This window comes from Protopterus annectens, chromosome 4.part1 (genome assembly GCF_019279795.1).
Source record: "Protopterus annectens isolate FY-2018-M chromosome 4.part1, PAN1.0, whole genome shotgun sequence".
In the NCBI taxonomy this organism is placed as follows: domain Eukaryota; kingdom Metazoa; phylum Chordata; order Ceratodontiformes; family Protopteridae; genus Protopterus; species Protopterus annectens.
In genome coordinates, this window is record NC_056734.1 from 339,898,171 (window position 1) to 339,924,402 (window position 26,232).

Consider the following 26,232-nt stretch of genomic DNA (forward strand, 5'->3'; position numbering starts at 1 on the left):
AAAATACTGTAAATTCTGTATCAGTACCTACCCATAGGAAAACCATATCATCTAGGTATCTTTTGTATAGTTTCCAATACTTCCTATAGGGTGAGTTGATGACAAATTTATTCTCCCAAGCTGCCATAATAATATTGGAATAAATGGGGGCACACCTGGCCCCCATCGCTATCCCTTGCTTCTGCTTGAAAAATTCGCCATCAAAAAACAGAAAATTATTGCTTACAACCAATTCCATCAAAGTCAGGATCAACCTAAACTCATTATTTGTAAATTTACCATAATTCAACAATCCCTCCTCAAACCATTCTAAACCTTCAACAAGGGGGATAGAAGAAAATAGGTCCACTATGTCCATTGTTATGAATACAATATTCTCTTCAAAAGTATCCTTATTCAAATTTTTCAATAAATCCCAAGAGTCTTTTACTATCCCAGAACTTTCCTTAACCACCACTTTTAGTTTTTCATCCAACCATTTAGCAAGGGGTGCCGTCACTGACCCTTCAGATGCTACAATGGGTCTCAATGGTGGATTACTAACATCCTTATGGGTTTTAGGCACCCCAAAAATAGTGGGTACTCGGGGTTTGGGAACATTAAGATACTTATACAAGTCCAAATCAATACTTCCTTCAAGTAATAAGTCATTCAAAGTTAGCCAAATCTTTTTGTTACCTATATTTATCTCATTCAAGGAAGCACATTCATACCTTTCCTCATTATGTAATATTTCCAACATTTTTGTCTTGTACAATGTCTGTTCCATTATCACTGTCCCTCCCCCCTTGTCTGGTTTAATCACTCTTAGGGTTGGATCCTTGGATAACTTATGCAATAGTGTTGTCTCTTCCTGAGTCAGATTGGGTGCTACCCAGTTCCTATGTACCCCACTTCTGATCTTCCTTTCCATTTGAATCTCAAAGTTCTTGAGCTGTGGATTCAAAGGGGGGTTATATATACTTTTTCTCCTCAGGGTCTCACCATTCAGTCCATCCCCCTCATTGTCCTGAAACAGAAGTTCCAAATTCTTCTTTCTAAGGAAAAGTTTCAGATCAATCAAGACTTTACTAATGTCTGCTTTCCCATTTGGTACAAATTTAAACCCCTTCATAAATAAATTGAAAAAAGTGTTATTTATTTCCAAACTAGTGTAGTTATAAATAATGTAATCATCTTTGGTCCATACCTGTCCATTCTTAGTAATTCCATTATTACACTTCAACTGTTCAGGGTGGTTCAATTGGGTATCTAATACTTCCTGTATTTGTTGTTGTTGTATACAGGTCCCTTCACCCCTTGGTAGTAGTTTTTTTGGAAGTTATTTTGATAATTTGACTGGTAATTCCTTTCATAATTATTCCTAATCCTTTCTGACCTTCTGAGGGGTGGAAATGGCTCATACTCACTGTCGTCCCCTACATTTACAGCTGTTTCATTTACCAAACCATCTAATTCCTTATTTGAAGCCCCCCACCCTTCCCTGGGGAAAGAGGTGCCTCTTGGTTTGGGGTAATGAATATTTTCTTTATATTCGTTCAAATCTCTCTCCAATTTCCTACATTTTCTTTGAAATATGGATCCAATACTCTTCTCAATACTACTAAGCGTCGAAAAGTAAATCTTTTTACTAGCCTCTACTGTGAACAGTAAATCATTGGTTATTAAGTTATTAACTTCATCCACCTTTTTGTGCAGCCCTACCATCAATCTATCATTTTCTTTGATTATAGCCTTTAAGATGGCAAAGCCACAATCATCAAATATTCCAAGCAATTCCTCATGGAAATCGCTTCCGGCTTTAACTTTATTTGGGTATTTGCACACCCTTAGGCCTTTAGGCACTATTTTCAAGTTTAAACATTCATTTAAATAGGTATTTTCAAGTTCAAGATTTTTTTAACTTAAATAAACAATCATTCAGCACATTGAGATTAGTATCATAAGATGAACATACATCATTTGGCCTCATTTCCGGTACATTTCTTACACTAAAATTGAATTTAGAATTATATACTTTGGAAAAATCAGTTGTTTGAATGTCTTTGTTATTTACCAAACGTTCATTGGGCACATTTCTTGGTAAACGAACACCCGCGGCAGAGTCTCTGAAATCGTATCCAACAGTCCTCACATCCTTCTGTCTTGCTCCCGTATTCCTCATACCACTCACGCCAGCTCTTGCGCACTCTGTGCTTTCACTCTCAGATAGAAATATACTAGGAATGTCCAATTCACTCGCTTTCTGCTTTTTGGCGTTACCTTCAGTGGTAAGAGAGCCTGATTCTTCCGTTCCTGTAGTCATCACGCCAGTTCTCGGTAATTGCGCTTCCTGGTTACAGGGAAAACAAAAAGAAGAACCCAATGGTGGACCTACGCTCTCCCTCGTCATTAACTCAAGAAGTTGAGTTAATTGGTCGGAGAGCCTGTCAATCTTATCCAACCTACTCATACGAGCGGCGCCTTCTTCCTGGGTAACGGTGCCCTCCTCGTTCTCCATAATCAACACGAAAAGACAATAAAAAGGAGACAAGTATAAGAAACACAGTACTTCACCAAAAAGAAATATACTTGATGAGGAAATAAGGCAACTCCGTTCTTCTTGGAAGTAAGTTGATTTATTAGTTCACCACAGCGAAAAAAGCACCATACAGTAGCGAAAAGCCACAGTAACAGCAGCAACACAAAGAGCATAAACGCCAATAAAATCCCACTGCGTTTTCGTTTCAGAAACTTCTTCCGATGAAACAGAATACAAACTGAAGTTTCATGAAGCTCTTAAATACTCTATACAATCAAAGTTAATCACATAATTCAATAATTAAGTGCCCTATTAAACAATTAAAAATATCAGTACCATATAAGGATTTCCTGTGGAAAGCTTGATTCTTTAAATCTTTTTAAATAAAAAATTCACTTAGTTTAAAATTGTTAAAAAACTTGCTAATGACTCATACTCATGGCAAGATAAGAAGTTGTTAATGTTAAAAACACAGCCCAGATCAAACATTGTACATATTTAAAAACAATTATACATATCTTAAATCTAACAACTGTTCTAAAGATTCTAACACTAATAGTGTCATCTAGGGGTCATAATTTGTTATTACACCCTCATAAAACATTAGTTCATGAAACTCTAAATCAAGAATAGTTTTCCATTTAATAAAGTATAAAAGCAAAATTTGATGGTTTAATTTGTATATAAATGGATGAAGAGAGTTGGATGAAATTAAATGACAAATACACAAGTTCTATTATTCTGATAATCCAACTATTAGTCCCTATACAAATGGCTAGAATTATTGGTTGTTATAGTTTGGTAGCTCTCATCTTCAGGACTGGGGTTATGGAGATGGTCTCATTTAACCCTGGGAATTTATTCCCTTCAAGGTCCAATTGCCATACCAATTCCTTATGTTCGATCCAAATTTGCCATGGACCACCCCTCGGGTCCATCTCTACCACATCTAACACAAAAAAAATATAGGTAGCTTGATCACAATTTAGTGAATGCCTGTACAAGGCATTATTACAATTTTGATTTTTAATATCATAGCAATGTTCGTAAATCCTATTTCTTAGCTTTCTCTCCGATTTACCAACATAAAATGCCTCGCACTTAGTGCATGTGGCCAGATATACTATACCCTTCGTTTGGCAATTAGCAAAGTGTTTGCTGGTAATTAGAATGTCCCTACTCTTGATGTAAACTGTATCCCTTGATACCACATAGGGACACTGGTTACATCTACCGCACTTGTGAGTGCCAACCCTACCTACCCTAGTGGTCTCGTTTAGTTTTTTCCTTTCTAATACATTTTTTATACTTTTCCCTTTTCTAAAGGTACATTTAAATGGTTTGTTAAAAATTCCCTTTAAATCTGAGAATTCACCAAAATTGTTCCATTCATTTTCAACCATGTTTCTGATTTTGTATGCTTCTCCACTAAAATCCATCACAAAATTGCCACTTTCATTGTTGGTTTCCTTTTTGTTGTCTATCTGCCAGTTCATGTCCCCTAATATAGGCTTAAATTTGTTAACTCTTTTTGTCTTAACTTCTTTCTCTATTTCTTTAACCAAGTAAGGGGGATAGCCTCTGGCTAAGAACATCCTTGTCAGCATCTCACATTCTGTCTCAAAGTCCTCTTCTCTAGAACACATGCGGCTCCCCCTCACATACTGGCCCAGCACAAGTACATGCAGAAACAAATAAAGCACAAACCATATTACTCTTCTCCAAGTATAAGCAGGGGGGGCAAGCCCCCCTGCACCGCTCATGTGGGGATTGCTCCCAATACACCCCCTGCTACTTAAATATATCAACTGCGAGACTGCACTTACTGTACTGAAGTGCAGTCTCGGAGTTGTTATATTTAAGTAGCAGGGGTGGGGGGGTGCAGCCCCCCCACATGGGGAGTGCAGGGAGGCTTCCCCCCTGCATATAGTTGAAGGGTAATATGTTTCTGTATGTACTTGTGCTAGAATATAGTAAGTGTTGGTATCTGGTGTGTTTTCAGGATTTTGAGTTTTCAGGATTTTGGGCTTTCAGGATTTTATAGCGCTTATATATATATATATATATATATATATATATATATATATATCAGAAAATATAAGTGAAAGATATATATATATATATATATATATATATATATATATATATATATATATATATATATATATATATATAAATATATAATAACATAAAATGCACACACAATCTCACACATGTTTAAAAAAGCTTCAAAATAGTAATATATATATATATATATATATATATATATATATATATATATATATATATTATAAAAAACATGAAAAAGTGTGAAAATCACGAAGAATGGAAACATAAAAAACAGCATATTACCTATACACTATCTCTGAATAAGTGGCCTAGATTTCAGTCTGGGTCTAAGTGGAACAATATCATTGAGGCCCTGAACATGGTCTCCCCTTAACCTTATTATCCACTTAGACTCAAACTGTTCAGTGGTATTTTTGATGTCACCACCTCTTATAGTCTCATGCACTCTACCTATAACCATAAATTTAAATCTATGCACTACACTGGTAGCTAAAACATGCTTCGTTATAGCACTAATCCTGTTACCTTTATTAACATAATTAATGTGCTCTCTAATCTGTCTTTCCCTTTACCTTGTAAGGAATGGAAGTCAGAGAAATAACAAGGACATTCACGAAGCTGCAGCATGCACAAAAGCAAGTAAAAGATCCCATGAACACATCCAAGACCAAGAAAGCAGCAGCCTAATGTGGAACTTATCTTCGTATCCATTAACTGATTTTGAAAAATGTGTGTTATAAAAGGGTTTATCGTTTTTACCTATTAGACATCCGGACTTTACTGAGGTAATCTTGGACATTAAGTTATATATGAGAAAATTGATGTTGAAATTGCTTTATAAAGATAATACTAGGAATAATATTAATATAACAGTTTTTAGAAGACCTAATACATTTGTACCATTAATAAAGTTGTTGATTAATGCCTTTGAAAATCTTTGTATTGATGAAAAATATAGAATTCAAGGCACCAGAATTAGAAAGAATCAACAGTTTAATTTAATGAAGGATGAGTTTTTAGCTTTGAAGAAATTATAGGATAATGATGCTATTGTTATAAGGCCAGCAGACAAGGGTGGGTCAATAGTGCTTTTAAACACTGAGTGATACAATAAAGCTATGCTTAGTATGCTGGCTGATGACAAATGTTATCTAAAGATTAATAGCAGAAAGATTAAGTCTATGAAAATTACTATTCAATATGTATTCAATAAACTTTATAAAACTAACTTGATTGATAGGAACTTGTTTGAATATTTCACTGTTAAAGATCCACATGTACCTGTGATTCAGCGCCTACCTAAGAGCCATAAGAATGCAATACAACTTCCATTATGCCCTATAGTGGCAGGGAGTATTTGGCTTACAGAACCATTATCTATTTATCTAGAACAACATGTTTATTTTAAAGGATACTGAGCATTTTCTAGGTGATTTATTTATGTTCTTAGAGCAGAATAACCTGTCTGATAATATTATTTTGGTCACAATGGATGTTACATCATTATTCACTGTAATGCCCAGTGATGTGGGAGTTGATAAAGTCAAACAGTTTCTGCATAAGTATTCTGAGATGGAGTGTGATAAGATCACTGTTATGTGCACACTTTTAAAAAGTGTGTTGGAGAATAATGTTTTAGTATTTGGTGATTCAATCTACTGGCAGTGCAATGGTGTAGCTATGTGCACCTCATGTGCCAATAGCTATGCCAACACTGCAATGGCAATATGGGAACAGGAATAGGTCCTGGATAGTCTCTTTGTTCAATTTATACCATTCTACAGAAGATTTGTAGATGATTTGTTTTTCTTATGGGTTGGAACTATGGATCAGCTTCATGATTTCGAAAAATATGTTAATGGCAACACAACTTAGGTTCATAGGTTCATAGGTAGGTACTAGGCTATCTGCCCAAAGGCATTTATAAGCCTAGCCAGAATGTGTTGGCTTTCACCACCCCCTTAGATTAGTTCTCTGTGCCTCTGTCCAGCAGAGCCACTGAAGTGATCCCTGGTGTAACTTTCTGTTTCCCATCCACTCATCAAGGTTTCTCTTGAAGAGTGTTAGCGAGGAGCTCTGCCTAATGTATATTGGAATCTTGTTTCAAAGCATGGGAACTCTCTGTGACAGGAGTCTATCCCTCTAGCATGTCCTATTTATTGTGGTGAGGTTTAGATCCCTAGAGTGTGTGGCTTGAGGGGATAAGCTTTTCTTTAGGTGGAGCATGTCGATCAGTTCTGGGTAGGACATGGCCTTGTATATCAGGCAAAGATCACCTCTGAGTAGGCGGTATGCAGCCAAGTACAGCTGGAGTTTCTTTAGTCGAGCTGCATAGAGCATCTGTTTGAGGCCAGTGATCCTCTTGGTAAGGTACTTCAGTGGCCTTTCCAGCTGTTGCAGGTGTCTTGTAAGATACATCCCAAATAGGGCGTTGTACTCTATGATGGGTCTGATGAGTGATGAGTAGAGGGGCACAATGACCTCTTTTGATCTGGATGCGAACCCTTTTGTGATAAGGTGTGCCACATAGAAGGATTTTCTAACCACTCTGGCAATGTGATTATCAAAGGAGAGATTACTATCTACTTGGGTCCCCAGATCCCTTATTATGTCTTCCATATTTAGTGGACTATCACCTATGTGGTAGTTTGTGGGTACTTTGTTTTTTCCAAAGGGGATGACTATGCACTTTTTGGCATTTAGCTTGAGACCATGATTTTGACACCAGGTGTCCGTCTCAGTGAGACCCTTTTGGAGGATGTCTGTGTCAGCCGGAGAGTCAATTATAGCCCCTAGTTTGCAGTCATCTGCGAACTTGGTCAGCCATAGTCCTCCTGTGCTTGCCTGTACCTCTGAGAAGTATATGCTGAACAGGAGGGGTCCTAGGACTGAGCCCTGGGGAATGCCACTTGTAACCGGTTTAGAGTCAGACCTAGCTCCCGCAACTCTTACCATGTGGGTTCTGTCCGTGAGCCAGTTGGCAACCCATCTTGTGACATAGGTGTTTATGTTCAGGCTGGTGTGCTTGTCTATAATACCAGAATGGGGAATGGTGTCAATGGCCTTTGCGAGGTCTAGGTAGGCTGTGTGTATCACCTTTCCCTCATCTATAGCCTTGGCAACTGTCTCAAAGAAGTCCACCAGGTTTAGGAGGCATGATCTGCCCTTAACAAAGCCAAACTGGGTAAGGTCCAGTGTTTGGAGGTTCCCAATGTCTCTGTTAATGAGTTCCATGATGATGTGCTCCATAGCCTTGCAGACCAACCTAGTCAGGCTTATAGGGTGATAGTTCCCAGGGTCTGTTCTGGCTCCACATTTGTGGAGCAGAATAACCGTTGCTGTGCGCCACTCTATGGGTACGTAACCTGTGAAGAGGCTGAGTGTGAACAGTGTGTTTAGGTGAGGGGTTAGTTTGTCTTTGAGCTCTTGTAGGATGCAGCCTGGGACTCCGTCTGGTCCCATTGATGCTGTGTTTTTTGGCTTTGGAGAGGGCTCTTTTAACCTGAGTGTCTGTGATTTCAGGAGCTCTACATTCTTCTGGTATGGTTATGGGCCCTTTTGGGGGTGAGAGGGGGGTGAAGTTTGCTCTGAACCTGTCTGCCAGAATGTTGGCAAAATTGGTCGGTTCAGTGTATTTTGCACCATTCTGCACTAACTCAGAGCAGATCTGAGCATTGCCACTTAGATTCTTGACATAGCTAAAGAATGCCTTGTGGTTATCTTTGGAGTCCTTGGCAATTTTTCTTTCGAAACTCGCCTTGGATGATTTTATGAGGCATCGTAGTTTCTTGCTGATATTGATCAGGGATGTCTTCCCTTCTTGGGATTTTACTCTTTTCTGTACTAGTTTCCTCCTTCTGTTGAATAGCTTGTTTATGGCAGGAGTCCACCAGACTGGTTTCCTTTTCTTGGAGGAGTGAGTCATGGTTTTGCTTGGGATAGCATGATCCATGCATTCTTGTAGGTGCCCATAGAATGCATTAGTAAAGGATTTTGCAGCTTGGACAATGTTATCCTTTAGCATGAAACTTTCCTCCTCGGTCTTAAGTAACGGGAAGTTTGCTTTTGAAAAGTTTTTCACTGTGGTTTCCTTGTCCGGGGGTGGGGGCGGAATGTGAATATCCAAAGTGATTGGTTTATGGACAGATCTAACCAGTGAGGGGTTGACCTCTGGTGTGGAGCACCGGTTGCCCATGTTGGTGATGACCAGGTCCAGTAAGTTGTCACCTCTGGTGGGAGTGTTGACCAGTTGATCCAAAGCGTTTGAGTTTATAAATTCTAGGAAATGTTGGGCAAGGGACTTAGTACTTGAGTAGTTCTCCCAATTAATGTTTGGGTAATTAAAATCACCCAATATTAGAGTGTTTGTAGGACCTTTATATTTCCCAGTGTTTCCAGAAATGCGGAATGGGGGTCCTGAGACATGGTGGGTGATCTGTAGCAAGCTACAATTTGAATTTCAGTTTTGCCCATTGTTAGTTGCATGTGGATAATCGCTGAAGCATCGTGCTGTGCCACTAAACTGGAGGTGTGGGTATCCTTGATGAATATGGATACGCCCCCGCCTTCTGTATTTCGGTCCGGGTTCTGTGGCCGAAATGTATGGTATGAGTTGTAGCCTGGTAGTGCTGGGGTGCTATCTGGAGCCTTAAACCAGGTTTCTGTTACTGCCCATATATCGATTTTCTCCGTACTGAGGAGTGCCTCGAGTGCGTGCATTTTGAGGTTTAGACTTCTGGCATTGAGTAGCATCACTCTCAGTTTTTTGTTACTTGTGCTATTTATGGCGGTGGGATTGTCTTTTGAGCCTTGCCTAAAAAAAGGCACTATGGGGGTGGCAAGAGCCTTGGCCAGTATTCAAAAGCCTAAGGGTGACAGGTGCAAGCCATCTCTAGTGAAGCAGCATGGCTTGTCGAGCATGTCATCCCAGGCAGACAGACACTGGATCCCCTTTGAATGACACCAGAAACTTAGCCAATTGTTGAAATTGATAATATTTTTTCTTTGTACTGTGGTATCATTCTTGGTGAGGGCAGGATGCTACTCAATGTCAGGGTCATACCGGCCCTGGCTACAAGATCAGAGAGCTCTTCCATGTCTCTTTTCATGTAGTCCAGGGAGGTACGGCTCAGGTAATTTACACCAACATGGACAATGACAGAGTCGTATTTGTACTTGTTCTGGAGTGACCTAAGTGCTTGTGTTATGTGGCGGATCCTGGCACCCAACAGTCAGCTAACAGTAACCTTCTCCTTATTTAGCCGAATTAGTGGACGTCAGTGTGCCTGACTATAGAGTCACCTATTACTAGTATGTCGGGTATGTTATTTTGCCTTAAGGGCTGTGATTGCATGGCACACTGGTTTTGTAAAGTATGTGTTTCATGATTTGTGTTGGGGGTTGAGGTTGCTTGGATGTCTGCTTTGGAGGTCTCTGTTGCTTTTGCAGATTTTTATTTAGAGCCGTCAAGTATGTTTTTGTGTATTTATGTGTATTTTTTGCCAGTGCTGGTTTAATGGGTCTATGTGAGACTGGTGGTGTGATGCAAGTATTTCCCTTCTCCTCTTGACTGTCTGATCTAGCCTTGGGTTGGATATTATTGTTCCAATTTTTCACATCATCATCTGGGTTTACCAGTTTATATGGTCAATATAAGGATTTTTTGCCATTGGTCTACCTTGTGGAACTCAGTTTGGGACCATTCTCAATCGGGCTACACCTAGGAAAACTGCTTTTGGTTAAATATTGTGTTTTGCTCTTTTATACGGTCCTGTCAAGTTAAGACCACACCAGAAGGCACAGATTTCACATTTCATATTTATATATAATTTTTTTTATACTATTTTCAAACACAAATATGGAACTAACTAAAATCTTTAAAGGATTGTCTACCGATAAAGATGACTTGAGTATTTTCGGTTTTGGCTCAGATGCCCATACAACTCAAGGATCCCTCCCCATTACACCAGAAGCCATCTGTGAAGCTCATTTTCAAAGTCTAACTAAATATATGAGATCTTTAAGGACCAACATTTGGCATGCCAGACTCTTTAAGGCATATTTAGCTAAGAATATGGCCCCTTGGGGGTTGAGAGTTCACCTCCAACCTTTGGTGGCTAGAATTGATGGGGAACTTACAGAACAATAGGCGGTAGCACAACAACAGGCATCCATGGGCTTTGTTAAAGTATTATTAGAATATTATGATAGGGTCATTGAATCCAATATGGTTGAAATAGCTGAAAGCACCAAAACATGTGAGGGTTTACCAGTTTTTTAAGCCTGTCTCCAGAAACTAAGTAAGGATTTGGGCAATCTTGAACAATATTTGAAAGCCGAAAAGATCAGGAAATTTCAAAGGGACCTGGCAGATTACGGGAAGGGGACTCAATTCTCCGGCAATAATAAACATGTCAGATTCAATGAGACTACTAGAAAAGCAGGTAAATGAAAGAGACCAAGGTCTATCTTGAAAATAACACCAAATTCTACTCCTAATTATGAGACCTCAGGGGATGAGTCATCATCCGTAACTGATCTCAATACACAGCACCCCAGGGACTCACCAGTATCCAGAAAATCGACCCCTTTAGACAAAGGCAGGTTAGGGGGGTAGGAAACACAACACAAATAGGAAACATGGACAGGTTATTGGAACTAATGACTCGGAAACAGTAACTCAAAATAATGTCGTGAATATTTCTAATGTAACATTGTCCGATGTACAAATAAAGATTCTTAATAAGGGATTGAATTTTATTCCTGTTTTTTTTTTTTGTTCCCAAAGATTGGCTAGCTCAGGATGTTGCAGCTTTTTGTAGATTACTGAATTTAAGAATGTTTTACAGGGATTCAGGACAAGTGAAGATAAGTTCAGGTATCATAAATCTAACTTTATCCCCCTGATGCACTCCAATGTCCTTATGTTCCAGACTGCAGTTTTGAAAGATCTACATTATAATTCTAGGGACTATATATGTAAAGCAAATAATCTCTCAAAGACCGAACCAACAGCTTTACAAGAACTGGAAGACCACAAGGACTTGATCATATTATCAGCAGATAAGGGGGAGCAGTGGTTGTCATGAATTGGGAACAATATAATGAGGAGGCTATGAGACAATTGGTTGATGGACGATACTATATGAAGATGCCCTTTGATCCTACTTATAAATTTAAGAAGGAAATTGATCAATTTTTCCTCTGGCTAGGGAGGAGTGTATTATTTCTGACTTTGATTTACAACAACTAATGGTCCCAGATCCAACAAATCAATATATTTGCTTCCTCCCTAAGATACATAAAGATCTTCATCACCCACCAGGTAGACCTATTGTCTCGGGCAGGGGCTCTATCACAGAACCCCTATCACAATATCGAACTTTGAAGTTACAACCCTTACTCAAGTGGGTACGTTCCAGATTTGTAAACTGAACCAGAAACAATACAGCTCCGCTGACAATAAAGGCTGTCTTCTCAATTCCAATATGTGATGCACAAACGCAAAACGAATAGTCCAATAGAGTAAAAAACAGGTTTAATAATCCACCAGATAAAACAAAATTAATACATCCACTGATTGAGCGCTTTCGTCTCCATCCGGAGACTTCTTCAGAATCAATTAACAAACAAACCTTGCGTCTTATATACTCACCAAATATATCAAACTAATATATTTCAGGATACTATCAAATATAGTTACAGGAGGAATAGAAATATTAAGAATATTCTTGAAAGGAAGAAAATAACAAATGTACAAGGGACCTGCAGGAAATATGGAACTTTCAAATGTGGTAGATGTGCACAGTTTACCTATATTGCTGGATTAAAGGAAGTTAGAATACCCAGCTTGGGAACGACACTTAGGGCTAACAGATATAACACTTGTTATACAAAAGGAGTAGTATATTTAGCATTTTGCAAAACCTGTTGGAGTTACTATATAGGGAAAACTGAGCGCCATCTAAGGACTAGAATTTATGAGCACATTAGAGACATTAACAAACATAATGAGAATAATGCCCTATATAGACACATGTTGGTCTGTAAAGATGCGGACTTTAAATTTTGGGTAATAGAGGAGGTGAAATACCCTGAGAGGGGGGGTGACTGGGAAACACAACTGGAGTTCAGAGAAATGATTTGTCAGCTAAGACTTGACGCATGCTATGGTAAGGGTCTAAATCACCACATTTCTATTACCCCAGCATTAAAATTACTTGTGGCAGACCCAAAGAAACATAACAATATTAAATAATAACAATAAAAACAAAAAGAATGATTAGAAAATAGATTAAAAGGGTTGTGTGTTTTCTGTTTTTTTAAGTATTACAGTATATGACTGGATAGTTGCAATGAGTATTAAATTAACTCACTTATTCTATTATCTATTCAAGTATTTATTTATTTGATATCTTTTGACAATTCGAAAACTAGTAGGGACTATTTTGATCCATATGAAGGAATTTAATTAGATTGAATTAGTTAAATTAGTTTATTTATTGGATTTATTGGAACTATCAATTTTATTTATTTGGTGATATTGTTCTGCATTTGTTATAACATCTATTATATTTATAATACTATATTCAAGATATTTATACAATATATTTTTATATATATATATATATATATATATATATATATATATATATATACATTAGGGTTTTTTATGATGTTTTTGATGTATTTATATAACAATACGCATAAATATTTGTATAGTGAATATTACAGTAATTTTTGTAGTGAACTATTTTTAAAGTTTATTACTTGTTATATGCCTATAATGGGCATATTCATTTTATACAGAAGGATATATATATATTCCAACACCGACAAATTTAATTTGTAAACCTTTTAAATGTTTGTTTTTAAAAATACACTGGCTTTCATTTTTGGTGGTCGCAGATACAGGATGAGACAGTACGGAACTGTTTATATTCCGGTGGAACTGGCTGACCCTGATATTATTTTATTAAGTCTATTTTATTAAGTTGTGGTGGTACAAAGTTCCTGGGTAGCATTTACCTACGGTTCCTGGATGTGTATCAAAACATTACATATTATACACTTTATATTATATGTATAAATTGTTTGGTGATCAATATGTAAGGTGGTTCTTTAAGAAATGATTTACTAATTATTCAGTTTTGATTGCCAGCCCATTTGGTGAATATATAAGACGCAAGGTTTGTTTGTTAATTGATTCTGAAGAAGTCTCCGGATGGAGGCGAAAGCGCTCAATCAGTGGATGTATTAATTTTGTTTTATCTGGTGGATTATTAAACCTGTTTTTTACTCTATTGGACAATTTGTTTTGCGTTTGTGCATCACATATTGGAATTGAGAAGACAGCCTTTATTGTCACCGGAGCAGTATTATTTTTGGTTACGTTCCAGATTTCATGACACCACTGAGTTTCTCCAGATTATAGGTGATACACAATTGGAACCTGGCTGGTTACTCTGTACCCTAGATGTGTCAGCATTAAATGCAAACATACCACATTGGGCAGGCTTGGATGCCCTAGAATACTGGATGAGCAAGTCAGATCTCTATCCTCCAGGTATAAATACTTTAATTATTGGGCTTGCTGAACATATACTAACTAAGAATGTCTTTTTTTACCATGACCAATGCTTTTGGCAAACTAAGGGGACAGCCATGGGGGCTTCTTTTACCCCCATTTACACATATTTATTCATGGCTTATGTTGAGGAGTTCATTATTTATGACAATTCCCACAACATTTACATAACTGAAATTGACATTTGGAGGAGGTATTTGGATGATTGCTGGGTGGTATGGAGATCGGATGAGGGTTACCTGAAGGAATTCATAGGTTATCTCAATGAAAACAAATGGGGTATTCAATTCACTGTCAGCTACCGTTCCTGCAGGATCATTTTTTTTGGATGTACTGATTACTAGGACTGTGGATCACACCCCAGATACACAGGTATATAGGAAATACCCCCGATATAATTCCCTTCTCCATGCCTCCAGCTTTCATCCACCTCACATCTGCAGAAATATACCCAAGTCCCAATTTCTTAGAATGAAATGTCTGTTCCAAGCCCGATAGTTATGTACAATATAAGGATGACCTTACTGACATATTTAGGGACAGAGGGTACCATATGGATTACGTTCGGAGTGCCAGCAACATGGTTTATTCATTAGTCAGGTCAGATACACTAAAATACAATGAACAAGGGACCAGAGAACAATCTGTGATCATTCTGGTCACTACGTATGGCAAGAACACAGAAACTCTACTTAATATTGTCCAGAGGCACTGGAAAATATTAAGGGCAGATGACTATTTTTCCACATTTTGCAAGACATGTGTTTGTTCTTATTTCGCAGGGGGAGAAACATAGGGTCGCAACTGAGCCATTACAAACACATCAACCAAACTATAGGGGTATCTGGGTAATGGGCCATGGTTGGGGACCTACTTTCAGGTTGTGTAACTTGCGGACACTGTACCCATTGTGAAACTTTGAATAAAACTAAGGAGTTTTCTAGCAGTAACACAGGAAATATTTTTCAGATTCAGTTATTTGCAAATTGTTGGACAGATTGGCTGATTTATTTGGTCACCTGCAGTTGCCATGCTTTTTATGTTGGACAGACATCCAGACCCCTTAGGATCCATATTTCGGAACACTTTAGTGGGATAAGAAATAAAAAACCCAGTAACGCATTATACAAGCACACCATTGAACATCCTAATGCTACATTAAATTTACAGTTATCGACAAAATCATGGAAAATAGGGCTAAGAAAGCCAGATGGCATAGCCTTTTGGATTCAAAAGAAAAGAAATGGATAATTAAGCTGGGGGCTTTATTTGCAACTAGAATGAATGAACAATTGTAAGGAACCAATCATGTTTCAACATTCATCTGTACGTTTATTATAAATAAGGACTACTGTTCTCATTTTATTTTAAACACTGAAGAAGGCTGATGATTTATTGAGCCAAAACTGGTCTGTTTATTATGCTTTAAGACAAGCTAATAAAATTACACAGCTTGCCCTGATCTGCTGGCTTTGTTTGATTTTTGCATTTTGATTTTTTGAGCTGTGCAGTTGCCATACATGCAGGACATCTCTACAGTTTGCATTAAAAATGTTCAGTTTGTCAATATATTGATAGCACATCTTGTTTTGAACACCCTGATCAGAATAAAGTGTATCGATCTGAAGTTTTTGTCATGTGCAGCACTGAATATGTTGTTTATCTAGCCTATTGTACCCGATGCTCCAAGTTTTATGTGGGAAAAACAGACAGGACATTGATAAAAAGGATTAGAGAGCACATCAATTATGTTAATAAAGGTAACAGGGTTAGTGCTCTAGTGAGCATGTTTTGGCTACCAGTGTAGAGCATAGATTTAAATTTATAGTTATTGGTAGAATGCATAAGACTATAAGAGGTGTTGACATCAGATATACCAGTGAACAGCTTGAGTCTAAGTGGATAATAAGGGTAATGGGAGACCATGGACATGGCCTCAATGATTTTGTTCCACTTAGACCCAAGTTGAAATCTAGGCCTCTTATTCAGAGATACTGTTTAGGTAATATATTTTTTTTTATGTTTCCATTCTTCATGTTTTTTAACACTTTTTCATGTTTTTATAATATATATATATATATATATATATATATATATATATATATATATATATATTTATTCTACTATTCTGAAGCTTTTTTAAACATGCATGAGATTATTTTGTGTGTACATTGATATTATTATATATATATATATATATATATATATATATATATATATATATATATATATATATATATATATATATATATATATATATATATTTCCTGATATACGTATATATATATATATATATATATATATATATATATATATTTTTTTTTTTTGTATGCCTTTTTATGAGTTGTTTAAGGAATGTAGTCACATGACCACTTTATAGGTAGTCATTTTATATTTAAATGGGAGTGTTTTAGTTTACGTGTTAGCATCTGATGAAGCAGCTTAATCTGCGAAAGCACTTATGCACTCTTGAATAAACTGGTTTTACCTTGGAGAACCTGGGCGTCTTTGAGTCTGTTTGTCTTGGTGGATTTATTCTTTGGACTTTTTCTGTTTTTGGACTCTTTCACCTGGATAGGTTGGTACTTGTGTTTTTTCTCCCCATGTAGTTTCATCAGTTTTGGTGGACAAAATTCTTACCTCATCATACTGCATAGACTACACACCACTACAAAATAAGAACATAGTCATGGACCTAGATACTTAGGTTTTTAGCTCCCTCTCTTTTGACCATTATGTGACAATGGTTGTCGGGAAATCCTTTTATTTAGTCCAGCTATATGCTTAGTATTTATTAGGCCAGTAATTGCATACATTTGCTTTAGAAAGTGTCTCACTAAACATATCAAACAATTAGAAAGGCCCCAAAGGCTCCTAACCAAAATGATCACAGGTCTAAAGTCCATGAACTGTCGAGACAGGATGGAAGCTCTATGCCTTTATTTAGTGTCATGTAAACTTTTTTGAGGTGAGATATCTGTCTTGCCTACCACACCATTAGAGATCCCATTCCCATATCTCTGCAAGTCCAGTATATCCACCAATAATGAGGGACCCAAATCATTTCTAACAGATAAATAAAACATGGAAGAGGGATAGGTTTATAGCCCAGTACCTCCCAAACGTCTGAAATAAACTTCCCCTGCAATTTACACAGTGAGTTACTATCTTCCTTTAAATATAATCTAGATGTCTGGATAGGTTGTCACAAAGATACTCCCTAACTGAGTGCCATGGCTCTTCTGCAAAAAGGTGGTGCAGACTGAGGGGAGCTGCTGGTGAAGTATGCATAGTCATAAGAATCATTCATTGGAATATCAATGAATCTATGAATATATGTATTGTTTCATTAAAGTTAGCTTGGTTTACTTGGTTATGGAATCTGCACCACCATGGATTTTGTTTTACCAAAACATACTGATGCATCACTATACCACAATCACAAAAATGAGTGTGTGGGGGTGTGTGTGTGTGTGAGTGTTTTATATATATATATATATATATATATATATATATATATATAATATATATATATATATATATATATATATATATATATATATATATATATATAAATATATATATATATATATATACATTTGAATGAAGTTCCACAGAATTGTATCCATGTGATTTAAACTGCATTGTAATAAAAGAACGCAAAAGACATAAATACTGTAATGTAAAGAAATCAGCAAAATATTTATGGAGATTCCTGAATAACTGAAACTTTGTTCTTTTAAAATGCAATATTGCAAAAATCTGTCATAACACAATTTTCTTTTCATCACTATTATTAAAAGTTTTCATTGAGCATATGTGTACTGCACAGTTTGAAATATCATTACTTACAGTTTTAGGATACCAGGATTTTATGTAGAGTAAGTTACTTTCCTTTTCTGCTATGTGCACACCCTGCAAATTAAAAGCCATGGAAACAGTTGCTGATGTGTAGCATTACTGATGATGATTTAGAGTTTCAGGTAGCAATGAAATGTACATCTTACTAGTTTTTTTTTATCATGAAAAGTGTAAAACCTTAGGAAAAAAATGATTGAACTAGTCTGATGCTTCTGTAATAAATATTTATATAAGAATGCTGCAAAGTCAGTAATTTACTCTTTTATTCAGCCTGCATGACAATTTTGCTTGGAGGGAGTAATGCTTCTTTTATTTTTTATTATAAATGCAAAGCTCTGAAAGTCAGATTTATAAAGTCATATTGGCTAGTCAGTAATGCCAGTACAACATCGTTATACAAATATTGTGAATCTGAGCTCTGATTTTCGTTTTAATGGACTAGGGTCAATAAAGCATCAGGTATGACAAGAAAATGATACACTTGAGGTGTCTAGTTCATCTATTATACTGTGTGACTTGCCAAAGAAAGGAGATTAAGGGTTTTACTGCTGTTTGTTGGTAAAATAAAGCTATAAATATGTCAAAGTATTTGAAATAGATCTCACAGAGAGAAATTTTTACAACACTGAAACCATTAGAGTGAAAAAAATCAGTCTTTAGAGTCATATAATGTTCCTTTCTTTTTTGCCACCTGCTACTGGTGAAGAGGCAGGAGCTGACACTTTTCGTTAAGCTAAGAATACAACCTAACAGTCATCTTAATTTAGTTTATTTCTGTTGGTTTCCATCATTAATTATCTTTGCTTCCACACAGTCTGATAGGTCTGAAAATAGTCAGTGTTGCTGTATCTATGTATATCTATATATCTATATCTATATATATATATATATATATATATATATATATATATATATATATATATATATATATATATATATATATATATATATATATATTTTTTTTTTTTTTTTTACTGATGCTACCTTTAAAAAAGAAAGAACATTCTTCTACCAAGTCAATGTTTCTTTACAAAAAAAAAAAAATAATACATTTTTTTTAGATAATGTAATCTTTAAAGTTTGGCACTGAAAACAGTATTGCTAAGTTAATTTAGGCAAAATAATATAATATTCTATTTCATATAAAAAGGGGAGGATTTCTGGGGCTATAGTCAGGCTAAAAATTATAAATATTGCAATGTATACTGTCATGCAGAAAGAAGTGTGATCCATTTCATTGGGTAACATTCAGCTGCAGTTGACTTACACACTGATCAAAATGCATATCTGCACAATTCAAATAGCTATAAGTGCCAAAGTCAGTGCCCTTAGGATATGAGAAATCTAATCTAAAGGTACAAGTCCTGCTGCAGTTAAAGCAACCCAGTCAGCATTCCTTGATACAATGCAAGTGGTTCAAATGGTTTTATGGAATGCTAGAAGATGTCATAGACCCTTTCTTTAAAAAGGCAATAACTGTTGTAGTTGTGATTAGGCAAAAAATTCTTACTGCGGCAAAGTGCTTCCTACAGTTTTACAGCTGAGATTATGTTTTTATATATTTATTATTGTAGTTTATGTTACATTTAGACAGCAACAAACTGCATATTCCAGGAAAGAAACAACCTCAAAAGCTGCCAACAAAAAGCAGAGACAATAATATCATAGTCCATATAAGACAGTTAGTATTTGAGAATAATACTGTTTTCTTCCTTCCACCGATCCATACTCCTTTGACTTAATGCACACATACCGCTTCACCATTCAAGACATTTTTGGAAGGTTTTATCACTGTCTTTATACATCCCAACAAAGAAAGGCAAATTAAATTAATTCATCAGACCCTGTATATATTAAATGACTATATATCAATGATACAAACCTTTATCTTATTTGTTATACTGCTGTTATAAACAGAAATAGGGAGCTTGTTACTTTGTCTCAGCAAGCATCAAACAAAGGGTTCTTGCGTAATTTCTGAGACTAATATATAGCGCACAAGATATTTCTTGCTGAAAACAGCAATCTAGGGACACATTTGATTGATTAATTGTTGAGCAACTCTCACAAAGGAAGATCTCTTTTTCTACATGTACTTTAGGCATTGCCAGTAGGGGATGGAAAATGGACAGATTGGGAATAAAAATAATGCAAGAAAAGAACCTTGTCATCTCCAAGGTAGTAAGCAAGATGATCTTTACTCATATACTTAGTATGCTAATTCAACAGGAAATTCTATTTATTTTAATTCATACTTTATGAATTATTTTTATGTTTAGAAATACATTTCTTTGTCTGAAGGGAAACACATTGCATCTCAATAAATGTATGTGTGGTCCTTTGTGTGCACACGCACTCACTCGTGCACACACTCAAGTGTGTGTGTGTGTGTGTGTGTGTGTGTGTGTGTGTGTGTGTGTGTGCGTGGGTGTGTGTGTGTGTGTGTGTGTGTGTGTGTGTGTGTGTGTGTGTGTGTGTGTGTGTGTTGTGTGTGTGTTGTGTGTGTTTGTGCACATGGGCATCTCTGTATATATCTATAGATATATATATATATATATATATATCTAAATATATATAATAATATATATATTTTTTTTTTATTAGACAAGATAAAAAAAAAAACAATTTTAAGGAACGAAGCACGAGTGTTAAATTGTACTATCCATAGTGAAGTGAAAACTGCTTGTGGATTGTGGTGGCTTGTTCCTGTTATCGTGCCGAAGGGCTTTTTGAGAAGAATAAATACATCTCACACATGCTTGGACAGTGATACAAGAATTTCGGAATAATTTTGGTGTTTGGACTCTTTATGCAAGGTACTGATATCTGCCATTGTACCCTCCCAATATTTATTTCATTATACTTTTGCATTGTTTTTATAGGGAGAGGAACTCACGAAATAGTGACAGCTATTTTATTCTTTTATATATATATATATAGATATATATATATATATATATATATATATATATACACACACATATATATATATATATATAGAGCTATATATATCTATATATATATATATATATATATATATATATATATATATATATATATATATATATATATATATATATATATATATATATATATATCTATATATACACACACACACACATACACACATATGTCTCTACACACACACACACACACACACACACACACACACACACACACACACACACACACACACACACACACACACACACACATACACACAAACACACAGATATATATGTATGTGTATATAAAAAGGTCACTCCACAACAAATAACAAGTATGACTCTGTCACTGTCCATGTGGGTGTGAATGACCTGAGATGCACTTCCCTGGACTACATGAAAAGAGACATGGAGGAGTTCTCGGATTATGTGGCCCAGGCAGTTATGACTCTAGCCCTGAGCAGCATCCTACAATCACCTAGAATGATACCGCAGTACAAGCAGAAAATGACTGACTTCAACAATTGGCTAAGTTTCTGGTGTCATTCTAAGGGGATCCATTATCTGTCTGCTTGGGATGACATGATTGATAGACCTTGATGCTTTGCTAAAGATGGCCTGCATCTGTCACCCCTGGGTTTCTGGATACTGGCTATGGCTCTTTCCACGTCTATTGTGCCTTTTTTAGGCGATGTTCCAAAGACCAAATTACCACCATAACACCTATAAATAAATGCAATCTGAGGGTCATGCTGCTGAATGCCAGAAGTCTAAATCTCTAGATGCACTTGCTTGAAGCACTCCTCAAAATGGAGAACATTGAAATTTGTGCTGTAACAGAGACCTGGTTTAAAGCAGCAGAAAGCACCCCTGCACTACCAGGCTATAACTCATTCCACACCTTTCAGCCCCAGAACATGGACTTCAGCTCCAAAGGTGGTGGTGTCTCCATATTCATAAAAGATACGCACACCTCCAGACTTGTAGCCCAGCATAATGCCTCTGAGATACTTCAGGTACAACTAACATTGGGTAAGACAGCAATTCGGGTTGCACCCTGCTATAGGTCCCCAACCATGTCCCAAGACTCTTACTCCATGTTCCTAAGCACCCTGGAAACTATTAGGATCCAGCCCAACACTCTTATACTAGGTGACTTCTACTACCCCTCCGTCAACTGGGAAAACTCATGCATCAATACACTGGTTCAATGCTTCCTGGAATTCATCAATTCCAATGCCCTGGACCAGCTCATTCTTACCCCCACTAGAGGAAGCAACATTCTTGACCTGGTTATTACTAACATGGGCAACCATTGATCTACACCGATAGTCAATTCCTCCCTGGTTAGATCCGACCACAAACTAATCACCATGGAAAGCCACATCTCACCCACATCCCCCGAAAAAGTAACAACCATGAAATACTTCTTCAAAGCTGACTTTGGGCTCCTAAAAACAGAGGTGACCAACTTCATGGCACCCATGTCAATGGAAAATGCATGCATGATTATCGAATCATACACAAATGCACTGTACGAACACGTACATATATGCATGTAACTAGCCATTCCCAACAGAACCAAGATGCTCTCCTCCAAAAAAACAAAGCCAATCTGGTGGTCCCCTTCCATTAATAAACTCTACAACAGAAGGAAGAAACTGTTGCAGAAAAAGGTGAAGTGCCAAGACTGGAAAAACTCCCTTATTAGCCACAACAAAAAGTTGAGATCCCTCATCAAAACCTCTAAAGCCAGCTATGAAGGCAGAGTTGCTGCAGACACTAAAAACAATTACAAAGCCTTCTATAATTATATCAAGAATATCCATGGTAATACCCAGGTTTGCTCTGAGTTACTGCACAATGGTACTTCGTATACTGAGCCAATAGATATTGCCAACATGCTGGCTGACAAATTCAGTGCCAACTTTACCCCTCTTCCTCCCCCAAAGGACCAATCACAATACTGGAGGAATTCCAGACACCCAGCATTACTGCAGCAAAGGTTAAAGCTTCATTGTACAAGGCCAAGAATACAGCATCCATGGGACCTGACAATATCCTGGGATGTGTTCTACATGAACCAAAAATAAAGACTTGCAAGGAGTGTCCAAATAGAGGTCGGAAACCCGGATTCCTTCTTAAAAGGATCTTTTTTTGAAAATCACAAAACACCAATAACGCCAAACCAATCTATACATTTTCGACAAAGACAAGTCTTCATCAGAAAGTGATCTGACTTGAAATTCTGAAGCAATTTCAGAGCTTTGTAGGGACCATGGGATAATATTGAAATTGGGTTTCAAATGATAGCATCCTGGTCGCTCTTCCACATTCCTAGAGACACTACACCTGGAGGGCTTTCAGCTGCAATTGTGTTCTACATGAACTACAAAGTGAACTGGCACCGCATCTGTGTGCCCTGTTCAATCACAGCCTCACCTCAGGCTTTGTCCCTACAGAATGGTGCACTGCTACAGTCATCCCTCCTCATAAAGGGGGAGCGACTACAGACCCTGGGAATTATCGACCCATTAGCCTGAAGAGTCTGATATGTCAGGCTATGGAGCGCATCATCCTGGGCCTAATTAACAAGGATATAGGAAATCTCCAAACTCTAGATCCCATGCAATTTGATTTTGTGAAAGGAAGATCATGCCTGCTCAACCTGGTTGACTTCTTTGAGTCAGTCACCAGACCTGTGTATGAGGGCAAGGCAGTCATACAGCCTACCTCAATCTAGTCAAGGCCTTTGATACCATTCCCCACTCAGAAATTATTGATAAACTTGCCAAACTAGGTATCAACCCCTATATCACTAGGTGGGTGGCAAATTTGCTCACAGATAGAACTCACAGTGTGAAAGTAGTGGACTCCAAGTCAGACTGCCAACCAGTCAAAAGTGGAGACCCACAGGGATCAGTCCTGGGTCCTCTCCTGTTTGGCATCTACTTCTCAGAAGTCCAGGGCAACATGGAGGGACTCTGGCTAAATAAGTTTGCAGACTACTGCAAGCTGGGATCCATTATTAACTCCCCAAGTGATGTAGACATCCTACATAAAGGCCTCACTGAGACCAATGACTGGTGTTGAAACCATGTCCTTAAGTTTAATGCCAAAAAATCAAAACCAACAAGCAGTATTCACGATGAACGACCCCAGGCAGCAAAGTTAACCAAAACCAACAAGCAGTATACAACTTTGCTGCCTGGAGTCGTTCATCGTGAATACTGCTTGTTGGTTTTGGTTTTAGTGACTTTTGGCAGTATTATCCATTTTCTTTACATTTTAATGCCAAAAAATGCTTCGTCATCCCCTTTGGGAAAAACTCAGTTCCCACTAAATACCACATCAGTGGGAGCTCACTGAATACTGAAGGCATTATAACAGATCTGGGGACACAGGTTGACAGCAACCTCTCCTTTGACCACCACATTGCCACTGTGGTCAGAAAGTCCTTCTATGTGGCACAACTCATCACCAAGGGTTTTGCATCCAGGAAGAAAGAGGTCATCATCTCTGTCTACTCTTCCCTCATTAGGCCAGTCATCACGTATAATGCCCCATTTGGCATGTACCTCACTAGACACATGCAACAGTTGGAAAGGCCACAACAATACCTCACAAAGAGGTTCCTAGGCCTTAAACACATGTTATATATGGACAGACTCAAAAAACTCCAACTATTCTCTGTCTCATATCATCTACTAAGAGGCGATCTCTGCTTGACTTACAAAGGCATGTCTGATCCAGCTCTGTTAGAAATGCTGCATCTAAAGAAATCCCAAACCCACCCCACCACATGCTCCAGACCTCAACCTCCTTACCACAATCAACAGAACATGCTGGAGGGACAGGTTCATAACCGAGAGATTACCAATGCTCTGGAATAGACTTCCCACAAATGTCAAGCAGAGCACCTCACTGGCCCTCTTCAAGAGAAATTTTAATGAGTGGATGGGAAATAGAAAGTTCACCCTGAGGATCACTCCAGTGGCACTACTTGATAGAGACACTGGGAACTAACATTGGGTGGCACAATGCCAGGGCACTTCTATGGGCTAGGCTTGTAAAGGCTTCATGGCCATTAGCCTAGTACACACCTATGAACCTATATGTATAGCTAAAGATATATAGATAGATATAGCTAGATTAAAAAAAAAAAATATATATATATATATATATATATACAGATAGATACATACAGATATAGATAGATAGATAGATAGATAGATAGATAGATAGATAGATAGATAGATAGATAGATAGATAGATATGGGTCACTATCATTTGATCAAGTTTTCAGAAACTCAAACTCCATATGGTTGAGACCATGTGATTGAGTTTATGAAAACTCTAAGGTTTTGATTGGACAGCATAGTACAATGAGGATCGGGAAATGTACCCTTTCACTCCCTGTAGTGTGATCTTGGAGTTGATATATATCATTTGCAGGGGATGAGGGGGTACAGCCCCCTGCATGGAGGGTCCAGGGGGCTTTACCCCCTGCAAAAACATAAACAAGGTAGATTTTTGTGTGGTTTTTTTGTTATTTTTTGATGATCGTGTTTTTGGAAACTCGATCTTGCAGTCTTTTTGATATTAATTTTGAGTTTCTGAAAACTCAGTCATTTGACATTGTCCTAAATATATATATATATATATATATATATATATATATATATATATATATATATATATATATGTATATATATATGTATATACATATGTATGTGTGTGTGTGTGTGTGTGTGTGTGTGTATTGTATATTGGTATAAATAGATAAACAGATGTACTGATGTTTTGCTGAAACACCCAAATGTCAATGTTCACCGTGTGGACCAGAAAATGTTGACATTGCTCATGCCAACATGCTGCCAGACATGCACTGCGCAACAACCTCAGTCTATGCAAAAGAAAAAGTAAAAAAATATATATAACAACATTGAGGGAGATTCATAAAGGTTATCACAAAGTGTACTCTATATGTACACTTTGTGTAAACTTATTGAATTCAGAAACAGCCCTACCACAAGGTTTTTTCTGTCTTTTCACTCAAAAATGTTACAAAAAGTGTACACATACCTGTGGATTAAATAAACTCTGAGTAGGCTTTTTGCTAAGACTACATGCAGTTTACGTGTTTACATGTGAGAAGCAGCACTAATTGCACATGCATGCTGCTCACATCCTTTAAACATAAACAAGTGTGGTAGAAAACTTTTTCAGGCATACTGAGTAAAAGTTGT